At 45.9% G+C, this 19,023-nt stretch overlaps 1 long non-coding RNA gene across 1 annotated transcript; it reads right to left on the minus strand.

Moving 5' to 3' along the window:
• Nucleotides 1-1,726: 1,726 nt before the first annotated feature.
• LOC140610739 (uncharacterized) lies at nt 1,727-6,062 on the minus strand. The gene is made up of 3 exons (XR_012012283.1): nt 5,843-6,062; nt 4,948-5,030; nt 1,727-3,644 (listed from the first exon to the last, which is right to left on the minus strand). It is a non-coding gene; the product is annotated as an uncharacterized lncRNA (long non-coding RNA).
• Between the last annotated feature and the right edge of the window lie 12,961 nt (nt 6,063-19,023).

Genomic DNA, 19,023 nt, shown 5'->3' on the forward strand with positions numbered 1-19,023 from the left:
ACTGCATTACAATGTACTCTCTGCTACAAAGAATTAATGTATAAAGGACGGAGTAACAACCCAGGCTAGAAAATATCAATGAAAACCTCAGCAAAAAGATATTTAAGTTGGGCATTAATAATTCATAGAACTGTGTCATGAGAATAGGGAGGAAAGAAAATTTGTCAAAAAAAAAACAAAACAAAAAAAAAACAGAAAACAATCTCCCCACAGCAAAAACTTATGTAGGCATATTAGACTTATATTATTAATTATGATTATTGAGACCATACTTTCTAAGGTAAGAGTAGGATACACAAATACGAAGAAAACTATGAGGACAGTTGAACAAAATAGAAAACTAAGAATGTGTAGTTGCCATTTCTAGAAAAGCAAAACAAATGAACAAAAACCTAATTATCAAAAGAACAAGGAAATGGTTAAATAAGTAGTGACTAACCAAATTAAGGAGCTATGCAGACTTTAGTAATGATAATAATGGAGTAAATGTAATGTCATTTCAAAGTTTTAAAATAATATAAAATTGAAAACTTTTATTATACTACATGAACAGACTTTAAAGGAATATGCATAAATAAGATGGCTATTTGGTGTGTTAATGGTGATTATTTTATATAAATCTTTTTGAAATCCTTTTATAAGGGGCACCCAGGTGGCTCAGCAGTTGAGCGTCCGCCTCCGGCTCAGGGCGTGACCCCGGGGTCCCGGAATCGAGTCCCACTTCGGGCTCCCTGCATGGAGCCTGCTTCTCCCTCTGCCTGTGTCTCTGCTCTCTGTCTCTCTCTCTCTCTCTCTCTCTCTCTCTCTCTGTGTGACTATCATAAATTTAAAAAATAAAAAAAATTTAAAAAATCCTTTTATAATAATTTACAGTTTTAAAAAGAAAGGTTGAGGGAGACAAACCATGAGAGACTCTTTTATGTGTGTATGTATATATAATTTAAATTCAATTTGCCAGCATACAGTGTAACAGCCAGTTCTCGTCCCATCAAGCTCCCTCCTCAGTGCCGTCACCCAGTCACCCCGTACCCCCACCCACCTTCCCTTCTGCAGCCCTTTCTTTGTTTCCCAGAGTTAGGAGTCTCTCGTGGTTTATCTCCGTCTCTGATTTTTCCCGCTCACTTCCCCTCCTTCCCTTATGGTCCCTTTCACGATTTCTTATATTCCCCATGTGGCTGAGACCATATGATTATTGTCCTTCTCCGACTGACTTATTGCACTAAGCATCATACCCTCCCTCTGAGGGTCACTGGAGGGGCAGGGGTGGGAGGATGGGGCTCCCGGGTGATGGGACGAGCACCGGGTATTATATAAGACTGATGAATCACTGACCTCTACCTCTGAAACCAATATTACATTATATGCTAATCAATTGAATTCAGATAAAATTTTAAATATTAAAATTAAATTAAAAATCAAAAGGTTAAAAATAAAATAAAATAAAAAGGTTGAGGTGTTTCTATTAAGTAAATGCTTTTATATTCACAAAACTATTTTAAATTGTTTTCCAGCTTAATTTATAATGACCTTTTTATTTCCACCAGGAGCATCACATACTTGAACAAATATTCCCACAGTGTTAACTCACACTGTGTCCCGTCCGCCTCTGCCCTCACCCTCACCTGTCTCCAAAACTCACGTTACCCCCATTTAGAAAGGCGGGGGGCGGGGGGCGGGGTTCACTGTACAGCAAAAGCACAGAACATTTCATTACTTACAGTGTAAAGATTTTGAACTGAAGCCGCCTCCACGAGAATGCATTTATTTGATGACAAAATGGATCCTCCCAATCCTTGCCTTTTTCGTACAAAAAGATAAGCCAGGAAGATCTTCACGAGACATGTGATATGTAAACATGAGACGGTCAATCGAACACAGAGTCAAAAGGAAGGACGGGGAAGATCAAAAGTTAAGAAAAAGGAACATGTAAATTTCTTATGTTTTTTTCTATTTTTATTTCCTAACATTTAAAATCATGAATGCCTTAGCAGTTCATTTTAATGTGCCTAAAAGATTCGTTTTTGAGTTTCCAATTAACTGATTGTTACAGAATTTTACTTTCTCAAATTATGGGATAAATGCACATATTTTTAAGAAAACATCAAAATAACTGGGAGTCATTCAATTTTAAAGAAGCAAAGTGGAATGATTTGCATTATTAGCAGTCCTTTAAGTGTGATAGATGGGCACATGCATTTTATTAAATTTTTAATAAATGTAACAAACTGTACTACAAACAGTAAAATAATTCTTTCCTTCAGTGCTCAGGATTTTTTTTAATCATGTTGACTACCACGGTTTCTCTTCCACAAGTGTTATTAATCTTGAAAGGTCAGCTATAAATATCTTTTCCTAATATCTCTGTGGTCGGAGAAAACTGAGCGCCTGCTGCCTGAGCACCCTGCTCGTCGGCCTTGATGTCCCTCCGGCCACAGGTGATGGGCCACTCGCAGTGCGTGTCCTGGGGTCACCGGGCGCCGCGCCCCCCCAGGCACCTGCTGCGGGACAGGCAAGGCTGAGGAGGGCGGGGAGCCCCCCCCAGGCACCTGCTGCGGGACAGGCAAGGCCGAGGAGGGCGGGGAGCCTCCCCCAGGCACCTGCTGCGGGACAGGTAAGGCCGAGGAGGGCGGGGAGCCCCCCCAGATGCTCCGAGCCCCGACGCCGCGGCCCGTCCTCCGCCGGGAGTGAAGGCGGTGCTGACAGACCTTGAGCGCCTCTGGAACTGGACGGGCCGTCGGGTCACACGTGCAGGACACTTAAAACTGCGCCCAGGGCATGCAAAGCTCTCAGGAAGTATGAGGTTCGATCTCCCGACGCGCTTCTTAGCCTCCAGCGCCTGCCGGGCTCCACGCCCTGAGTCTGCTTTCAGGCAGCTGAGCCCCCAGGCTGGCCCCGTCCGTCCTGCTGAAGGACAAGGGTGTCCCCACCGTCCTCGGCCCCCGGCGACCCAGGCCCTGGCCCGGACCTCAGAGCCGCTAGCGACGCCCTCCCCTGTCCTGACCCCGAGGGAGGGAAAAGCCCGCAGGTGACACAGGCTGCGCCGAGGAGAGCGCCGTGAGCGCAGTAGCCTTCCCTCCTCCTCCTCCTGACAGGTTCCTTATGGATGGCCCAGAGCCCGGGCAAAGGGGCGGGGGACTGTGCCGGGGCCCTGGAATTTCACGGCCTCCTACAATCTGTTTAAAAATCAAGGTGGGGGCAACCCAGGGGGCCCAGCTGGTTAGCACCTGCCTTGGGCCCAGGCCGTGACCCCGGGGTCCCAGGATCGAGTCCCACGTCGGGCTCCCCGCAGGGAGCCTGCTTCTCCCTCGGCCTGGGTCTCTGCCTCTCTCTGTGTCTCTGTGGGTCTCTCAGTAATAAATAAATAAAATCTTAAAAAAAAAATCAAGGTGAATGAAATCGGGATTTCTAAGACATTTTCCTTTTGCCAAGCTGAGGCATTAAGAAAATGATCTGCCTTGTACCCATGCTACAATCGCTTTTAAGAAATATATTTTTTGGCAGAATAAAAGGCAGGGCCTGGGTGGCTCCATCAGGTAAGCACCCGACCCTTGATTTCCGCTCAGGTCGTGATCCCGGGGTTGTGAGGTCGAGCCCTGTGCTGGGATCTGCGCTCGGCAGGGAGACTGCTTGACATGCTCTCTCCCCTGAAAAAAAAAATCAGAAAACCAAAAATAAATAAATAAATAAATAACAATTCTCACCAAAAAGGGAACCAACGGTTACGGGGTGGGGGGTTGGGGCACAGGTCCGTGTACCCCCAGGCGCACCCCCCGGATTGGCTCGCTCCTCTGCTGCCGAGGCCCGGTGCAGCCCCCCGAATTCGCAGGTGCAGGCAGCCGGCGGGCTGGGGCGCGCGGGGCGAGCGAGCAGGTGTGGGCCGGACCTCCGCTGGCAGAGCCGAGCGAGAATTAGACCGTTTTCCTCAAAACGTTTGGCTTCAATTACTGAAAAAAGCTTCTTTGTCGAGCCCCCCCTTGCAAGGCCGCCGTGCTTTGGGGCTGCGTGTGCCGGGGTCCGCAGCCCAAGGGGGGCCGCAGGGGTTAAACGGGAAGTGGAGCGCCGCGGCCAGAGATGAATGGCCAGCGTTCCTAGAAAGAACAGCTCCGTTTTCCAGATTTCCTGAGGAAGGAGCTGCACAAAGTGGCTTATTTGATTTTGCAGACGGAAGCAGGTAGCACAAATCTAGCAGGAAACAGAGCCCTCAAGGGAATGGTCAGGGAATGTTTAAAAGGAAGCATTTTAGAAAAAATTTTAAATGACTCTTAAAGGAAAGTTGGGGGATTATTTAGAGGGACGCGCACCCACTGAACCCCCGCGCTGCCGCTCACTGGGGCATCCCACCCTGGGCAGCTCGGTGGCCGCGCGGGGCCTCGGTTTCCGCACCCACGGGTCGAGAGGGTGACACGCACCAGCAGAGCCAAGGGTTGGGTGACAACCCTATGCACCGCCCGGTCATCAGCAGGCGTTGGGAATGGGAGCCGCCGTGGGCACAGGGGAGGCCCGCTCAGGGGCCCCAGGGTGTGCGCTCCTCCAGGCCCGCGGCAGAGACGGCGGAGGGTGCCGGAGGGTGCCGGAGGGTGCCGGGGAGCCCTGACGGCCTCCACCATAAACACACGGACGGGCCAGCAGTGGCCGGGCCACGGACAGGGCAGCCCAAGGCCTGCAGGAGGAGCCAGGAGAAACAAACGCACGCACTGTTTCTTGCAAGTTATGAGGGACCCACTGGGCAAAGAATGCAAAGAATGACATTTCAGAACAGGTCTGAAAATGACATTTGGACATTTCAGAGCCACGTCGCCAAAAGCGTGGAAATAGGGAACACCCTGGTGTGTTCAGGGCACTGTAAAAAAAACCTGCTTTCTCGAAACCACTCCCAAATGTTTGTCATGAGAGTTTAAATAGGATATTCAGGCCATTTTATCAAATATAATAAAATCTCACACTCACCAAGGATGGCCATAAAGCAACTGGCAGTTTGCCCCTCTCTGTTCAGCATCCCCACCTGGCAATCGTGAAGGGTCAGCTCTCTTCTGTGAGGAGAGGTATGGTGTTACAGTGTCCCTTGCCCCATCATTCAGCCCTTTTTCAGTTCAGCATCTAATGTCACACTTGTAACAACCGGTCTATTTCCTATACATCCAACCAGGGAAGAACATGTTTTTCTCTGCACAATGTCTAGAATAATACTTTCAAAAATATATATTATTTCTGCTTAACACTACAATAAAGCACCATAATCTTCACGGCTGAATTTTTGAAGCCACCTTGGTCATCGTGGACGGAGCTACGTTTAAATGCTAAAGTACAAATTATTTCGTACCAACGTAACACATGGACTTAGTGCACAGATGCCCATCAGACGGATAGAACCTTGCTCATGCGGACTTCTGAGTTCTTCTACGTTTTTATTAATGTTTCAAAGGATGACATCATAGCTATTTCTAAATCAAAATCTTGGGTTTCAATAAATCTTTCCTAGATTTTATTAGCCTTGGGAATATCAACCATTTGCCAAACGGAAAGAAACACCACACCCAAGAGTAAACTCAAATTGACACCACAGAACATGCATCACCCCTCAGCGTGCTTTGAGAAGACCCTTAAGAATTTCAAGAAGGAATCACGACTAGAGCCATAACAGACTTGAAAAGTCCCTTCATTTTCTAGATTAGGAAATCGTGGGCCTTGAAAACCGAAACCATAGCTTATTCACCTACAGAGCTTTACCAGGCAGGACTGAAAACCCAAACCAAACAGGCTTGAGCAGAGAAACGTTTTTACTTGACTAAGTCCAAAGGTAAGGCTGACTTTGGGGTGTGGCTTCGTGGAGGCGCTCACCTACCTGAGTGGCGTTGCCAGCACAGAGTTTCTTTTTTTTAATCCTTATCTGGCATTGCCTTCTGCTCTCTTGGCTTTCGTTTGAAACTCCAGGAGGCGATAAGCAGCTCCAGCCCCACCTCCCCCAAACACCCAGTCTACAAGAAAAGAGGATCTGTTTCCCATGTCTCTCCCTCAAAATCTAGGATTCCTTCCAATGGGTCCATGTCAGTCCCTTGCCTACTCTGAACAATCACTGGAGATGGGATTGTCTTAGGCCTTTGACAAGACACAGCCATAAAGTGATGGGTGGAGTCCCATCCGGTCCACACAGTCCCGTCCGGGGAAAGGCATGGTGCCCCACGCAAAACTTAGAAGTTATTGCTGAAAGAAAGGGCAAGAGATTCTAAGGAGACACACACCTAATCAGCCCTATTTCTGCTGCTTATTTCAGGTAGACCAGAAAAGAATGATATAAAAGCTCTGTCTACATGGTAAAAAAAAAAAAAAAAACTGACATAAAAGAAAAACACAAGATTTAAATGTGCACATGGTATGCACACGTAGCCCTACGGTACACATGCGCAGAGGTAATACCCAGCCTTGAGAGTGTGTGTTTTCTTTACTGCTCCAAACCAGGGTGGACTATACACCTCTTCCCACTTCAGCAATCGTAAGATGCACCCTCCCCGCCCCCATACACACACACACACACAAAAAAAAATTAGTCAAAAGGTCTTTTCTCTTTGGCACTTGTCATTTCCTGCATTGCTGAGGTTTGTGCAATAGCAAGTCAGAATGGAAATAGCTAATGCGATAGATAAAAAGTAGCTCGATTCCACTGGATGGTCAAAGACTGAACTCTAACCAATTACGGTTGCTCTATACTGAGAAAAAACATTCCAATACCAAGAAGCAATTACTCCAGTGGAGGATATCCGTGGATGAATCAATGTGGAAATAAAAGGGAAATTTGAAAACAAAACAAAACCAAAACTCCAAAGAAATAATCCCTATGTGGCTGAGATCCTGCGACCTCCACCAGCCCCCTTCAGAAGCAAGATGCTTGAAGATAAGAACCACACCCTAGTGACCCTTACATCCACTCCAATGAGCACACCACAGCTTCCATCGCCTAGTAGGTATTTAATACATATACTTTTTAAAGATTTATTTATTTTAGAGAGAGAAAGAGCATGTGCATGGGCCAGAGAAGGGGGAAGGGGACGGGGAGAGAGAATCTCCAGCCGACTCCCCACTGAGCATGGAGCTGGACTTGGGGCTCGATCTCAAGACCCTGAGATCATGACCTGAGCCAAAAATCAAGAGTCAGATGCTTAACCTACTGAGCCACCCAGGTGCCCCGGTATATATTTTTGAGTATATTTTACTTAAATGCACAGAGCTGAAATGAAATAAGAGACAGTCTGCTACCCGTTCTGACAAAAAGCATCGCCTGCCAACAAGCACTTTGATAGGTTAAATCCAGACCCAGATCCGTCCTGATCCAATCTATTTATCTTTATAGTATTTGCAGTGTTCTCGGCATATTAACACGGGCTTAGCAAAACGGCATAGTTCATTCTTGACTGTCCATTCTGTTTCTCAACCAGTTGTTTATCTTTCAAAGCCCTGAGTTAAATGGGGCCCTTCGCAATTATTGTTAGAATCGCAGAAGCCAGTGGACCAAATCCGTATTTTTAAATCAGGTCCTATTGCTCTGAGCAGAAATGGTAAGTAGTCTTCCTAACAGAATGACATATGAATAGTGACTCTTGTTATTTGGTTGAGCAACATCAAACTGGACAAACCCTATTCAAAACAGTTACAGTAAATTAGGATAAATTTTAAAGCCAGACACGGGAGTCAAATATTCGGGGGGGGGGGGGAGGGATGCTTCTTTCTAACTATGTATGTGTGGTATCCTTCCAAGCACATGAGCTCTAAAATCCAAGATACGCAGTCTCCTAGGACCCCATAGGCCCCTGTGCCAAACTCCAGAGAGACTTCCTCCTCTGGTTGGTGGCTCTCGGCACTTCAGGGGGGCTCGTTAATGCAGCCCTTTGACTTGGAGGGTAAGAGCCAGAATCCCGAAGCCTATTGCTGGCTTTCCATTCACTGTATCAGCCACGCAGACGTTCAAATAAAGCCAATGCGGACTGAGCTCCAAATCAGGAATCTGCGGTAACCCTTTCTGCTGCTCTGGGAGGGCCTTGGGGGCCAGGCTGGTAAAGGCCTGGGCACACCATCCCCGCCCCCGCAAACCACAACTACCGCCTCCACGTCCCACAGCACTGTAAGCCATGGACCACCGAGCCTGGTTAAAAGCCTCTGGCTTTTAACTCCCTGCTGTCATTTGATCTGGAAGATTCTGGATTCTAGTCCCAGGTTCTGGGCACTAAAGCACCTCCTCTGTAAAATGAGGGGATGAACCGATGATCTCTGAGGATTACCAGCCTAAAGTGACCTCATGTCTCCTAAACGTCAGGCTGATGTGAACATTGAATGGTGAGGAGTTTAAAATGAACTTTCCTAAATAAATAAATAAAATAAATAAATAAAATAAATAAATAATAAAATAAAATAAAATAAAATAAATAAATAAAATGAACTTTCTGACTTGGATTAAGCTATGAATGTTCATAATAACTAATATTTATTGGGTGCCTATTAGGTATTAGGCACTTTTCTAAATACTTCATGTGTCTTTATCTACTTAGTTTTCAGAGTCTGTACGAGGTCGGTACTACGGTCATCCTCGTTTCATAGGATGGAGGCACAGAGGCATGAGGTAACTTGTCCCTGGTCAAGCAGCTGATGGGACTGGGATCCAAGTGCCAGACATGGGGGTCCAGAGCTCACACTCCCAAATACTATTTTATACTGACTTTTAAGCTCCCTTTTCTGTTGCTACTATTCCCTCAACCCGGAATACTCAACCTCCCTCATTTCTACATTTAAACCAGTATTTACTGACTATCCCCGGAACTGTGCCTAGAAACGGAGTTAGAGTGGAGAAGAAAGACAAGAGTCCCTCCCCTCACGGCGCTCACCTCTCTGGTGGCAGATACAGGTGAGGAAGCACATGACAGATTAATTGGTTATAATGTAGATTTTTAATTACCGTTCTTCTTACGCTATACCATGGAATTAGCATCGACTGGGTTTTTGTTACTGTTTTTAATCTATTATCCTGCGAGAGGAAATATGGAAGATCTTTACCTTAGACGTGGGGAGTCAGAAATCTAAGAGACTCTAAGGGTCATGTGGAGGATGAATATCCAGCCAGATGAAGGACATCACGAGTGGATGCCCTGCAGGAGGAGAGAGGATGGCGGAACCAAGGAACTGAAGACCCTGAATGAGGCTCAGGCCGAGACAGCGAAGGAGAGGAAGGGATGAGCGACCCAGCTGGAGGGGTGAGCAGAGCCCAACCATAAACAGCTAAATTAAGACGTTTGGGTGAAGGCACCACAACACTCAAGCTAATGAAGCTTCAGCTTCAAGGTCCCCACTTCCACAAAACCCTTCCAGGGCCCTGGGAGGGGCACTAGCAAGGGATTCCTACAGTCATGTATTTTCAAAAATTTTGCAAAAGATACTTGCACTCTCATTTTTAAAGACAGCTCTCTATTCTACTCTTTCCTGCCATCAAACCTCACGACTGGAATGACTAGAGTATTTGGGGATCTAGCAAGTTGACTAGATATTTAGTTTGGGTTTGGTGTGGACCTTTATTCCCAAATATGGGAAACCTATTGCAAACCATCTCAGCATACGAAAGGCTTTTTTCTTTCTTTTTCTTTTTTATGAGAATGGGAATATTTGATTAAGCTTAAATGCACAAATTTTATTGCCATTTGGAAAGACATTTCCAAAAAAAAAAAAAAAAAAAACCACGTAAGGAATGACAGACTCCTAACTCAGGCGCATATAACAGGTATCTTGATTTATCAATTTTAAACAATGTTTTAAATAACTGATAAATTTCATATTAAAATAATGAAATATGAAACAGAAGCAGTAAAGGAATGAAATCAATAGAAATGATTCTGAACTTGAAGAACAAATTGTAACAAAAAGCTTTCAGATCATACCAAATGAAATGATTAATCAAGAGGAAGAAATAAATTGTGAAGAGAAGTAATGAATAAGCTCTTGAATATTATGATAATCCAACTCGTGAAGAGGACTGATTCACGAACTGGGAAAAGACGAAAATTTCTTGCTAAGTCGACATGAAATACTTAAGTCAAGGTAATACCTATCTATTAACTCTTAATACTCCACTGCAGAGCAGGCATCAAGGGCAAACTGTTTAACCTGTGTCATCGACTTTACTGCTGCTATTAGTCCTGAACAAGAAAATGTGAAATTCCCTGAAATCTTACAGCTCATATTTGGAAGGAATTTAATCGAAGTCTCCCTGAATTTGGCAAGAGTCTTAAACAGTTACAGAGCATATAAATAATGAGCCATGAAGCTTTTCTAAAAAGGAAACTTTTCTAAAAAATATTTCCAATGTTAAAAATTCAAATTTCGATTGCTATGCAAAAAGAAACAGCTGAATATTAACCTATTCTCTCTGAAAAAGAGATTATAAAATCACTGTCGTGAAAAAAAAAAAAAAAAAACGATCAAAACCTCTGCAGCTAACAAGTGAAGAAAGGGCACTCTAGCAGTATGCCAGGTGGACAGTTAATAAAAATAACACTTTATTTTTCACAATTTTAGAATATTTGTGGTGTTTCTCAGATTTTTTTTTTAATGTGTAATTTGTTGTGGGGTTTTTTCATTCTTATTTACTTTTGTTCTTCTGTATTGATAATGTTGCAATGATTTTCCTTAAAAAGGGCCCCAAAGTGGCATAAACACTAAACTCCACCGCTGACTTTGGACATTACTCCAAGGCATTTTCTCCTTCTTCTGTCTTGTCCAATTTATCCTTTAATCCTCAGCCCAAATGCCATCTCTACACCACAGCTCTTTGTGCTGATGCCTGTTTTCACAAAGGAAAGAAGAAATCAAAACGTCTCAAGCAACTGCTCTTCTGGGCAAATCATGGCAGGGGTTTTATGACGTTACCTCACTTAATCACAGAGGCTTCTCGAAGGCGAGGTAATTGTTTTTCATATTTCCCAAAATAAAAAACAAATGCTGGTGGTAATAATTCCTGCTCTCTCCGAAAGCTATTACGTTAATGATGTATGTTGACTGGTCTTCCCTCAGCATGTCGACCCTTGGGGTCACCCGTTTCACACTTGGACACAGTTTCCCAAAATGCAGCCTCAGGTGAACCGTGGGTTCTCCGTCCCTCCCACAGTCCTTCCGAGGGCTTCCGCGTCCCCCGCGCCCAAGATGACCGCGTGTCTGTAGGTGCATTGGGACACGCTGTTTTCTGTACCTTCCTCTGCCTAAATATATTCCCCTCTGGCTAATCATAGTCAGGCCCAAACGTCCCCACTGAGAATGAGGCTCTAATCCTCAGGGATTAAGCAAACACCGCCCCTGGTCTTGGGCATTACATTGTTAATCCATTAGGATTAACAGAAGTACAATTTGCAAAGAACCAGGGAATAATTCCACTGCCCATAATTTAGGATGGCAAAACCAGATCCGCGAAGGCTGCCAACATATGATATAATTAACACAGCCATTGTATGGAGGATATTGCAGCACATATGGTATGATATGAAAAACCAAACAATGTTTTTTATAATGTGTGAATATAGATATTATGAAGTTGAAGATCAAGTGGCGATCTCTTCCTTAGCCCCTCCTTGAGCTGCATTTTGAACATGACCCCCGACTCCATCAAGTGTCAGTTTCGTGTCTGGTGACGAGATTCTCTCTTTAAATCGAAAGTTAGAACCAGCATTTTTTACTTTATATGTCAGGTTCTTAATAGTTTCCTAAATAACAAGGAACACTCTTAGTCAGTTGGCATTTTCCAGTGTTTTAATTGCCTGCTGTGATATAATTATTGTGACATTTTGGGATGTTTTTAACATCCTGAATTAAATATTCTGACATCCCACAGAGCACTTCATGAAAACAGTCAAACTGTATTCAAGTCATTAGCAGTCTACAGCTGTCCTTTAATATTAAAATTATTTTCTGACACAAAACACAGATGAAAATTAAAGTATTTAACAACTTGGAGCTTGGGTCAGATTGGAGTTCTGTATTACCCTAATTTGTCAGGTAAAGAGGATCAGGGTGACTGAGACTCTCCCATTAAACCTTCTCTGAAGCAGCAAATGAACGAGGGCCAGCTCACGATCAAAGCAAATGGACAAAATGCCCTGATTTCCAGGTGCGATCAGCCCCGGACGACACGGCCGCAGGTCCCCCTCGAGGCTCGTCACCCACACCACGTCTCCTGCTCCATCGCCTGGAAGCTGGCTCGCTCTATTTCATTCATGTATTTGTTTATGTCCCTGTGTCCTATATGGTCAAATACCACGTGACGCACAGCCCAGGTAACCGAAGCATTTGAAACAACGCACTCCACCCTGTCATTTTGTGCCGAGACCCTACAGATCTCCAAAGGGAAGACCTGCCGGACCGGCCACCGACAGGCTCGGGGCAGCTCGAGCCCCTCACCTCGTCCGCCCACGGCCGCGGCGGCACCACCGACTCCCTTCCTGCCCCCACCTGTAAACCCAAACCAGCAGAAAATCCCCCTGGCCCACAGTCGTAGTACGTGCAAAACCCAACACTTCCACCACCTCCTCCTCTGCCTCTTGGTTCAAGCCACTAGCATCTTTTTTTTTTTTTTTTTGGTCCAATTGAAGTAAAATATTCATAAAATTTGCCATGGTCACGATTTTTAAGTGGGTATTTCTGCAGACGAAGGGGCCTTCTCAGTGCTGGGCAACTATCACTATTATCCTTTTCCAGAACCTTTTCGTTGTCGCAAACGGAAATTCTGCACCCATTACACGGTGGCTTGGGCGCCTCATCCCCACCCAGGCCCCGGCAACCTCTGCTCCACTTTCCCCGGGAATCCGATTCTCCTAGGTGCTGCACGTTATCTATTCATCTGGTTTTATTATTTACATTCAATTGGTCAGCACGTAGCACGTCATTAGTTCCAGGTGGAGTTTTCAAGGATTCATCGGCTGCGTAGAGCACCCAGCACCCCCCATCACCCCGTCGCGTGGCCTCCTTCGTGCCCGTCGCCCGGTCACCCCGTCCCCCCCACGACCCTCGGTGTGTCTCCTAGAGTCGAGTCTCCCATTCATCTGCTGACAGACGTTTGGGTTGTTTCCACCTTGGGGCTCCCGTGGCCGAGGCCGCCGTGAACCCTGGTGGACAAGCACCTGGGATCTGCCTTTGCTTCCCTCGCGTGTCCATCCACAAGTGGGACCGCTGAGCCATACGGTGGTTCACTGCCATCTCTTGATGGGACCCTACGGTCCACACTGGGCTCTCTCTATCCACCTGGTGACCCCATAGCCCATTATCCCCACAGTCGCTAGGGTGATCCTTTTACGACGTAAAGCATCGTGTCCCTGCTCTGCTCCAAGTGCTCCCCCACCAGCTTCTGTGGACGCCGCCAGCCTATGACCTGCAGGACCCTCGGGGATCTGCCCTCCACGTCCCTCTCTGGCCTAGTCCTGTTGCTCTTCACCTTTGCTCGGCCCCCAGTCCACCAACCTCCCTCCTGTGCTCAAACCTGGCAGGCACACTTGTGCCTCAGGACCTTTGCACGGACGACTTCCTCAGCCCAGACTTCAAGGTCTTGGCCCAGATCAAACTTTACCAGAGCTGCCTTCTGTCTCCGCTAATGTAGCCCCGGAGTACACACACGTACGCGTCCACACACACACGTGCCCTAATCATTCTCTATCTACTTATCCTGCTATCTTTTTTCCATAGACCTTCTATCATCTGACACATCATTTATTTCTTGGTTTATTTATTAATTGACTGTCTTCGCTCACTAGAATATAAAATTCCCAATGCCACAGGCATCATATTGTTTATTGCTGTGTCCCAAGAAAGAGCCTAGATGGATACTCGGCACAGACAGGTGCTCACTGCCCTTCCTCCCGCTCCGGGAAGAGGTCCTGGGTGAAGCTGAAGGGTCCTGAGCATCAGGGCGACGGGCCATCTGCAGCCGGTAATGGTCTCACTGAAAACTCCTATCTTCCTAGTCACCTCAACTCTTTTTCTATGGGAGTGATGGGGAAGTCAAGGGGGAGGGTCAATTTTTTTTTTTCAATAACTTATTTGTCCTCATTACAAAAGCCACATGTGCTATGTTCCTTCTAGAAAATGTAGGGAATCTAAGTAAACACAGAAAAGAAATTAAAAATCCACAATGTGCCAACCAAAAGACTCCTAATGCTTCCATGCATATCCTTCCAGTCTTTTTTTTCTATACATATTCATTTTTCCTAATAATGGAATCCAAGCATATGTTTTTATCTTGTCTTTTTCACTAAATGTGATGTATCAAAAACAGCTTGCTGGTGAAATGTTCTCTGACAACTACTCCCGATGGCTGGGTAGCATCTATTGTGAGAAGCACCATGATTTAACCCTGTTTACTGGGCATTAAATAGTTTCCCATTTTCTGTAGATTATCAGCAATGTGGCATCTTTTTTTTTAAGACTTATTTATGTATTGGGGGGGTAGAGGGCAAGGGAGAGAGAGTCTCCAGCAGAGTCCACACCGAGTGTGCAGCCTGACGCGGGGCTCGACCTCACGACCGACATCAGCACCTGAGCTGAAAACAAGAGTCCGACGCTTAACCGACTGCAGCACCCGGCACCCCAGCAACGCGGCATCTTTAAATCTAAATCTTGCGGGCTCCTCTTAAAATGTCCTTTTGGTTAATTCCTAAAAGTGGGATTCTGGGGCTGGTGCCTCCGCACAATCTTCAAGATTTCTCTACGCACCGTGAGTTCCGAGTCCTCCGGTCAGGGCTGGGCGCCTGATAACTGTCGCTACAACGGCCACCGTTGCTGTGTCCTAAGCAGGAGTGACCTCAGGATTCGGTACCCGGCTGGATGGGGGGGGGGGCAGGAGCGGGGGGATCAGCAGGGCAAGGCGAGGGTGGGACCCAGGGACAGGGCAGCACGGCAGGCTTCACGGTGCACCTGTGTCTCCCGGGCCAGGGCAGGAGCTCGGGCGGGAAGCGACGGCATCCTTCACTACATTGCTGTGCCCTCAACAAAATAATGATATGAATTTTGATGTAAACAGTGTATTGATTATGCTTAGTTTTCCTAAAAACCTTGGCTCAACACTCTGTGACACTGTGGCCATTCAAAGGTTGCATTGGAGTTCGATGTGTTTCATTACATGGTTTTAATGGATTTGCAGCTATTTTTATAATTGGAAAATACAGTTTGCAAAAGGCACCACGTTCACAGTAGAAAAATGGGACAAGGGGATCCCCGGGGGGCTCCGCGGTTTAGCGCCGCCTTCAGCCCAGGGCGTGACCCCAGGGTCCCGGGATCAAGTCTCAAATATCAGGCTCCCCGCATGGAGCCTGCTTCTCCCTCTGCCTGTGTCTCTGCCTCTCTCTGTGTCTCTCAGGAATAAATAAATAAAATCTTAAAAAAAAAAAAAGGAAAGGAAAGAAAAATGAGACAAAATTTAGTAACAACACTGGATGAGGCCATATTCCAAGTCACTGTAATTGTTTCAAACGCTTTTGCCAACTTCGGGTCACGTTGAATCCCTGTGTGATACCGTTATGGGACTGACAAAGGACTTGTCCTGGAAAGGGACAGGATATTTTCTTCTTCTTTGTAGCTAAATTATTAACATTCTCTTTGATAATGCAGTTTAAGCACAGGAAGATTTTATTTTTTTTTATCTTTTAAAGATGTATTTATTTATGATAGACATAGGGAGAAAGAGAGAGAGAGGCAGAGACACAGGAGGAGGGAGAAGCAGGCTCCGTGCCGGAGCCTGACGCGGGACTCGATCCCGGGTCTCCAGGATCGCGCCCTGGGGGAAGGCAGGCGCTGAACCCCTGAGCCACCCGGGGATCCCCACAGGAACATTTGAAAGAAACGCATCTGCTCTTCCTAAGTGCATTTCCTGGAAGCCTGATGCCATAAGCAGGGCAGTGCTTACCAGCAGGAACTGGACGCGCCCCCTGCCCCCCGAAAGTCAGCGAGGCCGAGGGCAACACGGCTGCCCCTGCCCCGGGAACCACCGCGCCTCCCCGGACGCAGAGCGCTTAGGAGGAGCCCCCGGGGACGCGGGACAGCACCTCTGTCGATGCACATATTAAAAACTGGCAAAGGTCATTTTTCTTGTTACCAGACAGAATTAGCGTCTCTAAGTGCTCATTGGCCTCCTCGTACCCGCTTCGGAAGTCACTGTCCTAAGAGACAGCGTGTCGTGCTTTAGGAAGATGGAATCACGATGCGGTACGTGTGACCTGTAGTCCTCAGAGCCCGCAGAGCTGTCAGCCCTCGCCTGGTCCCCCAGCCACGGTGGGGACACCTTCCGAACACCCCTCACCCTTCTAACAAAGGCTTCCTTTTGATGAAAAAACACCAACAAAACAAAACAAAACAGATACTCCTCAGTCTTCGTCGCCTCAATCCCTCTACAACTGTCACGATGGTTACTGTGCCTTCGTTGGTTCCCCCGCGGCTTAGTGAGGTACGACTTCCTTCCCACAAAATTCATCCATTTTAAGTGTAAAATTCAATTCTTTTTAGTGACTTTACAGAATCAGGCAATCACTACTGTAGTCCAATTTTAGAACATTTCCATCACTCCGAAAATATCCCTCACGCCCATTCAGGCCTTCTTGTCTTTAAAAATCGCCTTTGCCTGGTCTCGTGACAGCACATGCTTAATTTCCATCTTGGTTTTTCCCCCTACCCGTTCTTTGCTATGTTGCTTGGCCTGTCCCTCCTACTCTATTTAACCTTTAAATATTGGTATTCCTCATAGCCTCGTCCTAGGTCCTCTCCTCTTCCTGCCCTGCACCGTTCCCCTAGGCCACCCATCCTTTCCATGACTTTAACCGCATCCCTTCTACCTCAAAATCTCTTCTCCATCCAGACTTCTTTCCTGAGCTCTCAGCCTTTGTGTGCTCACCTGAGCACCTGCTGCTCCCATGGGGGTGTCTCATGGGCATCTCCAACCGAACATCCCTGAACATGAATTTAGTATTCTCAGTCTACCCCGAACCTTTTCCTCCTCCAGGGTCTCACCTCTCAATGAAGATGCCACTAAACACTTTTCACTTAGTGGCTCATACCAGAAAATCTAGGCATTATTCTTAACCCCTCCCTAGCCTACCACATCCAGCGCATCTCTGCCCTCCAACTCCACACCTACCCAGCCCCAAACACCAACATTTCCCACCTGGACAAACAACTACTGTAGCCTCCTGATTATTTCCCTGCATCCACTCTGCACATTTTCTACACTTTTCTCCCACACTGCCTTCACAGCCAATTAAAAATCTCCTATCAAATAAATAAATAAATAAATAAATAAATAAATAAATAAATAAAATTTCCTATCCTTCAAATCTATGTAAAATGTCTCAACAGTCTCTATAACCCTTAAGGCAGACTCAAAGTTCTTTTGGTTTTCCAGTTTTATTGAAGTCCAACCTAAGTGTCCACTGATGAATAAAGAAAATGTGGTATATAATAAGATGGAATATTTTTCAGCCCCCCAAAAAGGAAGGAAATCCTGCCATTTGCCATCACATAGATGAACCTTGAGGGCAGTATGCCAAATGAAGTCAGTAAAAATCCTTTACCCTAGCCCACAAAGCCCCGCATCATCGGGTCCCTAGTGATCCCCCAGGCTCACATGCATCCCTCTGAGTCTCGCTCACTGAAATTCCACCACCGAGTTAGGACAATAACTCCCCTCACGGAAGGTTATTTCCTCTCCCTACAATGGTCTTCCCTGCCTCTCTCGTCTTAGCTTCTCAGGCCTTAGCTTCTATGTCTCCTTCCCAAGGAAAACTTCTTTCCTGACTCCACATTGCTGGTCGGGTTCCCTGAACTACATACTCCCTTATAGCCCCCACCCCGTTTTTTTTTTTTTTTTTACTCTGTAGCAGTCATCACGACTGTAAGTCAATAGCGATCTGTATTATTTAATGTCTGTTCCCCTCCCTAGCCTGTAATCTCCATGAAGGCAGGGACCATGTGAGACCTGCTTCATGGCTGTACCCTCAGGAGTTGGCTTGATGCCTGACACACAGGAGGCACCCAGGAAATACTTACCCAAAGACTGCGTGGTTTCATGCAGTTCTCCCTGGAACCCTGAAGGGTAACCAGGACCATTTGCCCTGTGTTGGAAAAGACACTGGGATTCAGAGAAGGTAGGTAACTTGCCCAACAACAATCACGAAGGATTTTAGAAGCATAAGTAGAGTAAGGCATTGAGCAATTCACAATACTTGCTTAATCAAATCTGAGTAATGATTAATGATACTCATTTTCATTAATATTGTTCAACTTTTAAACAAATGTCCCAGTCAAGGAACAAAGGAGCTAGTCAGCCTTAGGAAACAGAGTTACAGCTATGTTTCTAATTTCTAACTCTCAAAAAAAAAAAAAAAATGCTTGTGAGTTAGAAATTAACATATATTAAATCACTGCCCCCCCCCCCTCCCCAGGAAGGCCTAACCCACGGCCAGGCTATTATTTGCACACACCATATGAAGATTACTGACAAAAGGAATTCACAGCTTCTCCCACTTCTATACTCAATCACCACACACTAAATAAACTGCTATGAACCAAGGACTCACTGGGTGCTAGGTAGTACTGGGCAGCGTGGTAGACCGTTCCACACCTATTAATAAACACTTTGTAAGTGTTGGATTGGACATAGGAGTGAGCCAAAGCTTGAACCCCCAACTTTCTAATTCAAATTTTACATGTAACTTATACCTCAATCAAGAAAAAAACATTCATATAATTTCTTGAGCCTCCCTGTATCTGGGGCTTTATGTGAACTGGCCCTTAATGGTACGACAGTACCTATAGTGAAGAGTCTCTTACGGTTTACCTCCCTCTCTGATTTCATCTTATTTTATTTTTCCCTCCCTTCCTCTATGATTTGTTTCTTAAAACCACATATGCTTTCTTAAAAAAAAATTTTTTTTAAAGAAAAATAAAAAGGCGGGGGGTACTACACCATCAGTACCAGGCACATTGTCAGAACTCTCTGGAGAGAAAAGGCAACACTTTTGG

Source organism: Canis lupus, chromosome 2 (genome assembly GCF_048164855.1).
Source record: "Canis lupus baileyi chromosome 2, mCanLup2.hap1, whole genome shotgun sequence".
Classification (NCBI taxonomy): Eukaryota; Metazoa; Chordata; class Mammalia; order Carnivora; family Canidae; genus Canis; species Canis lupus.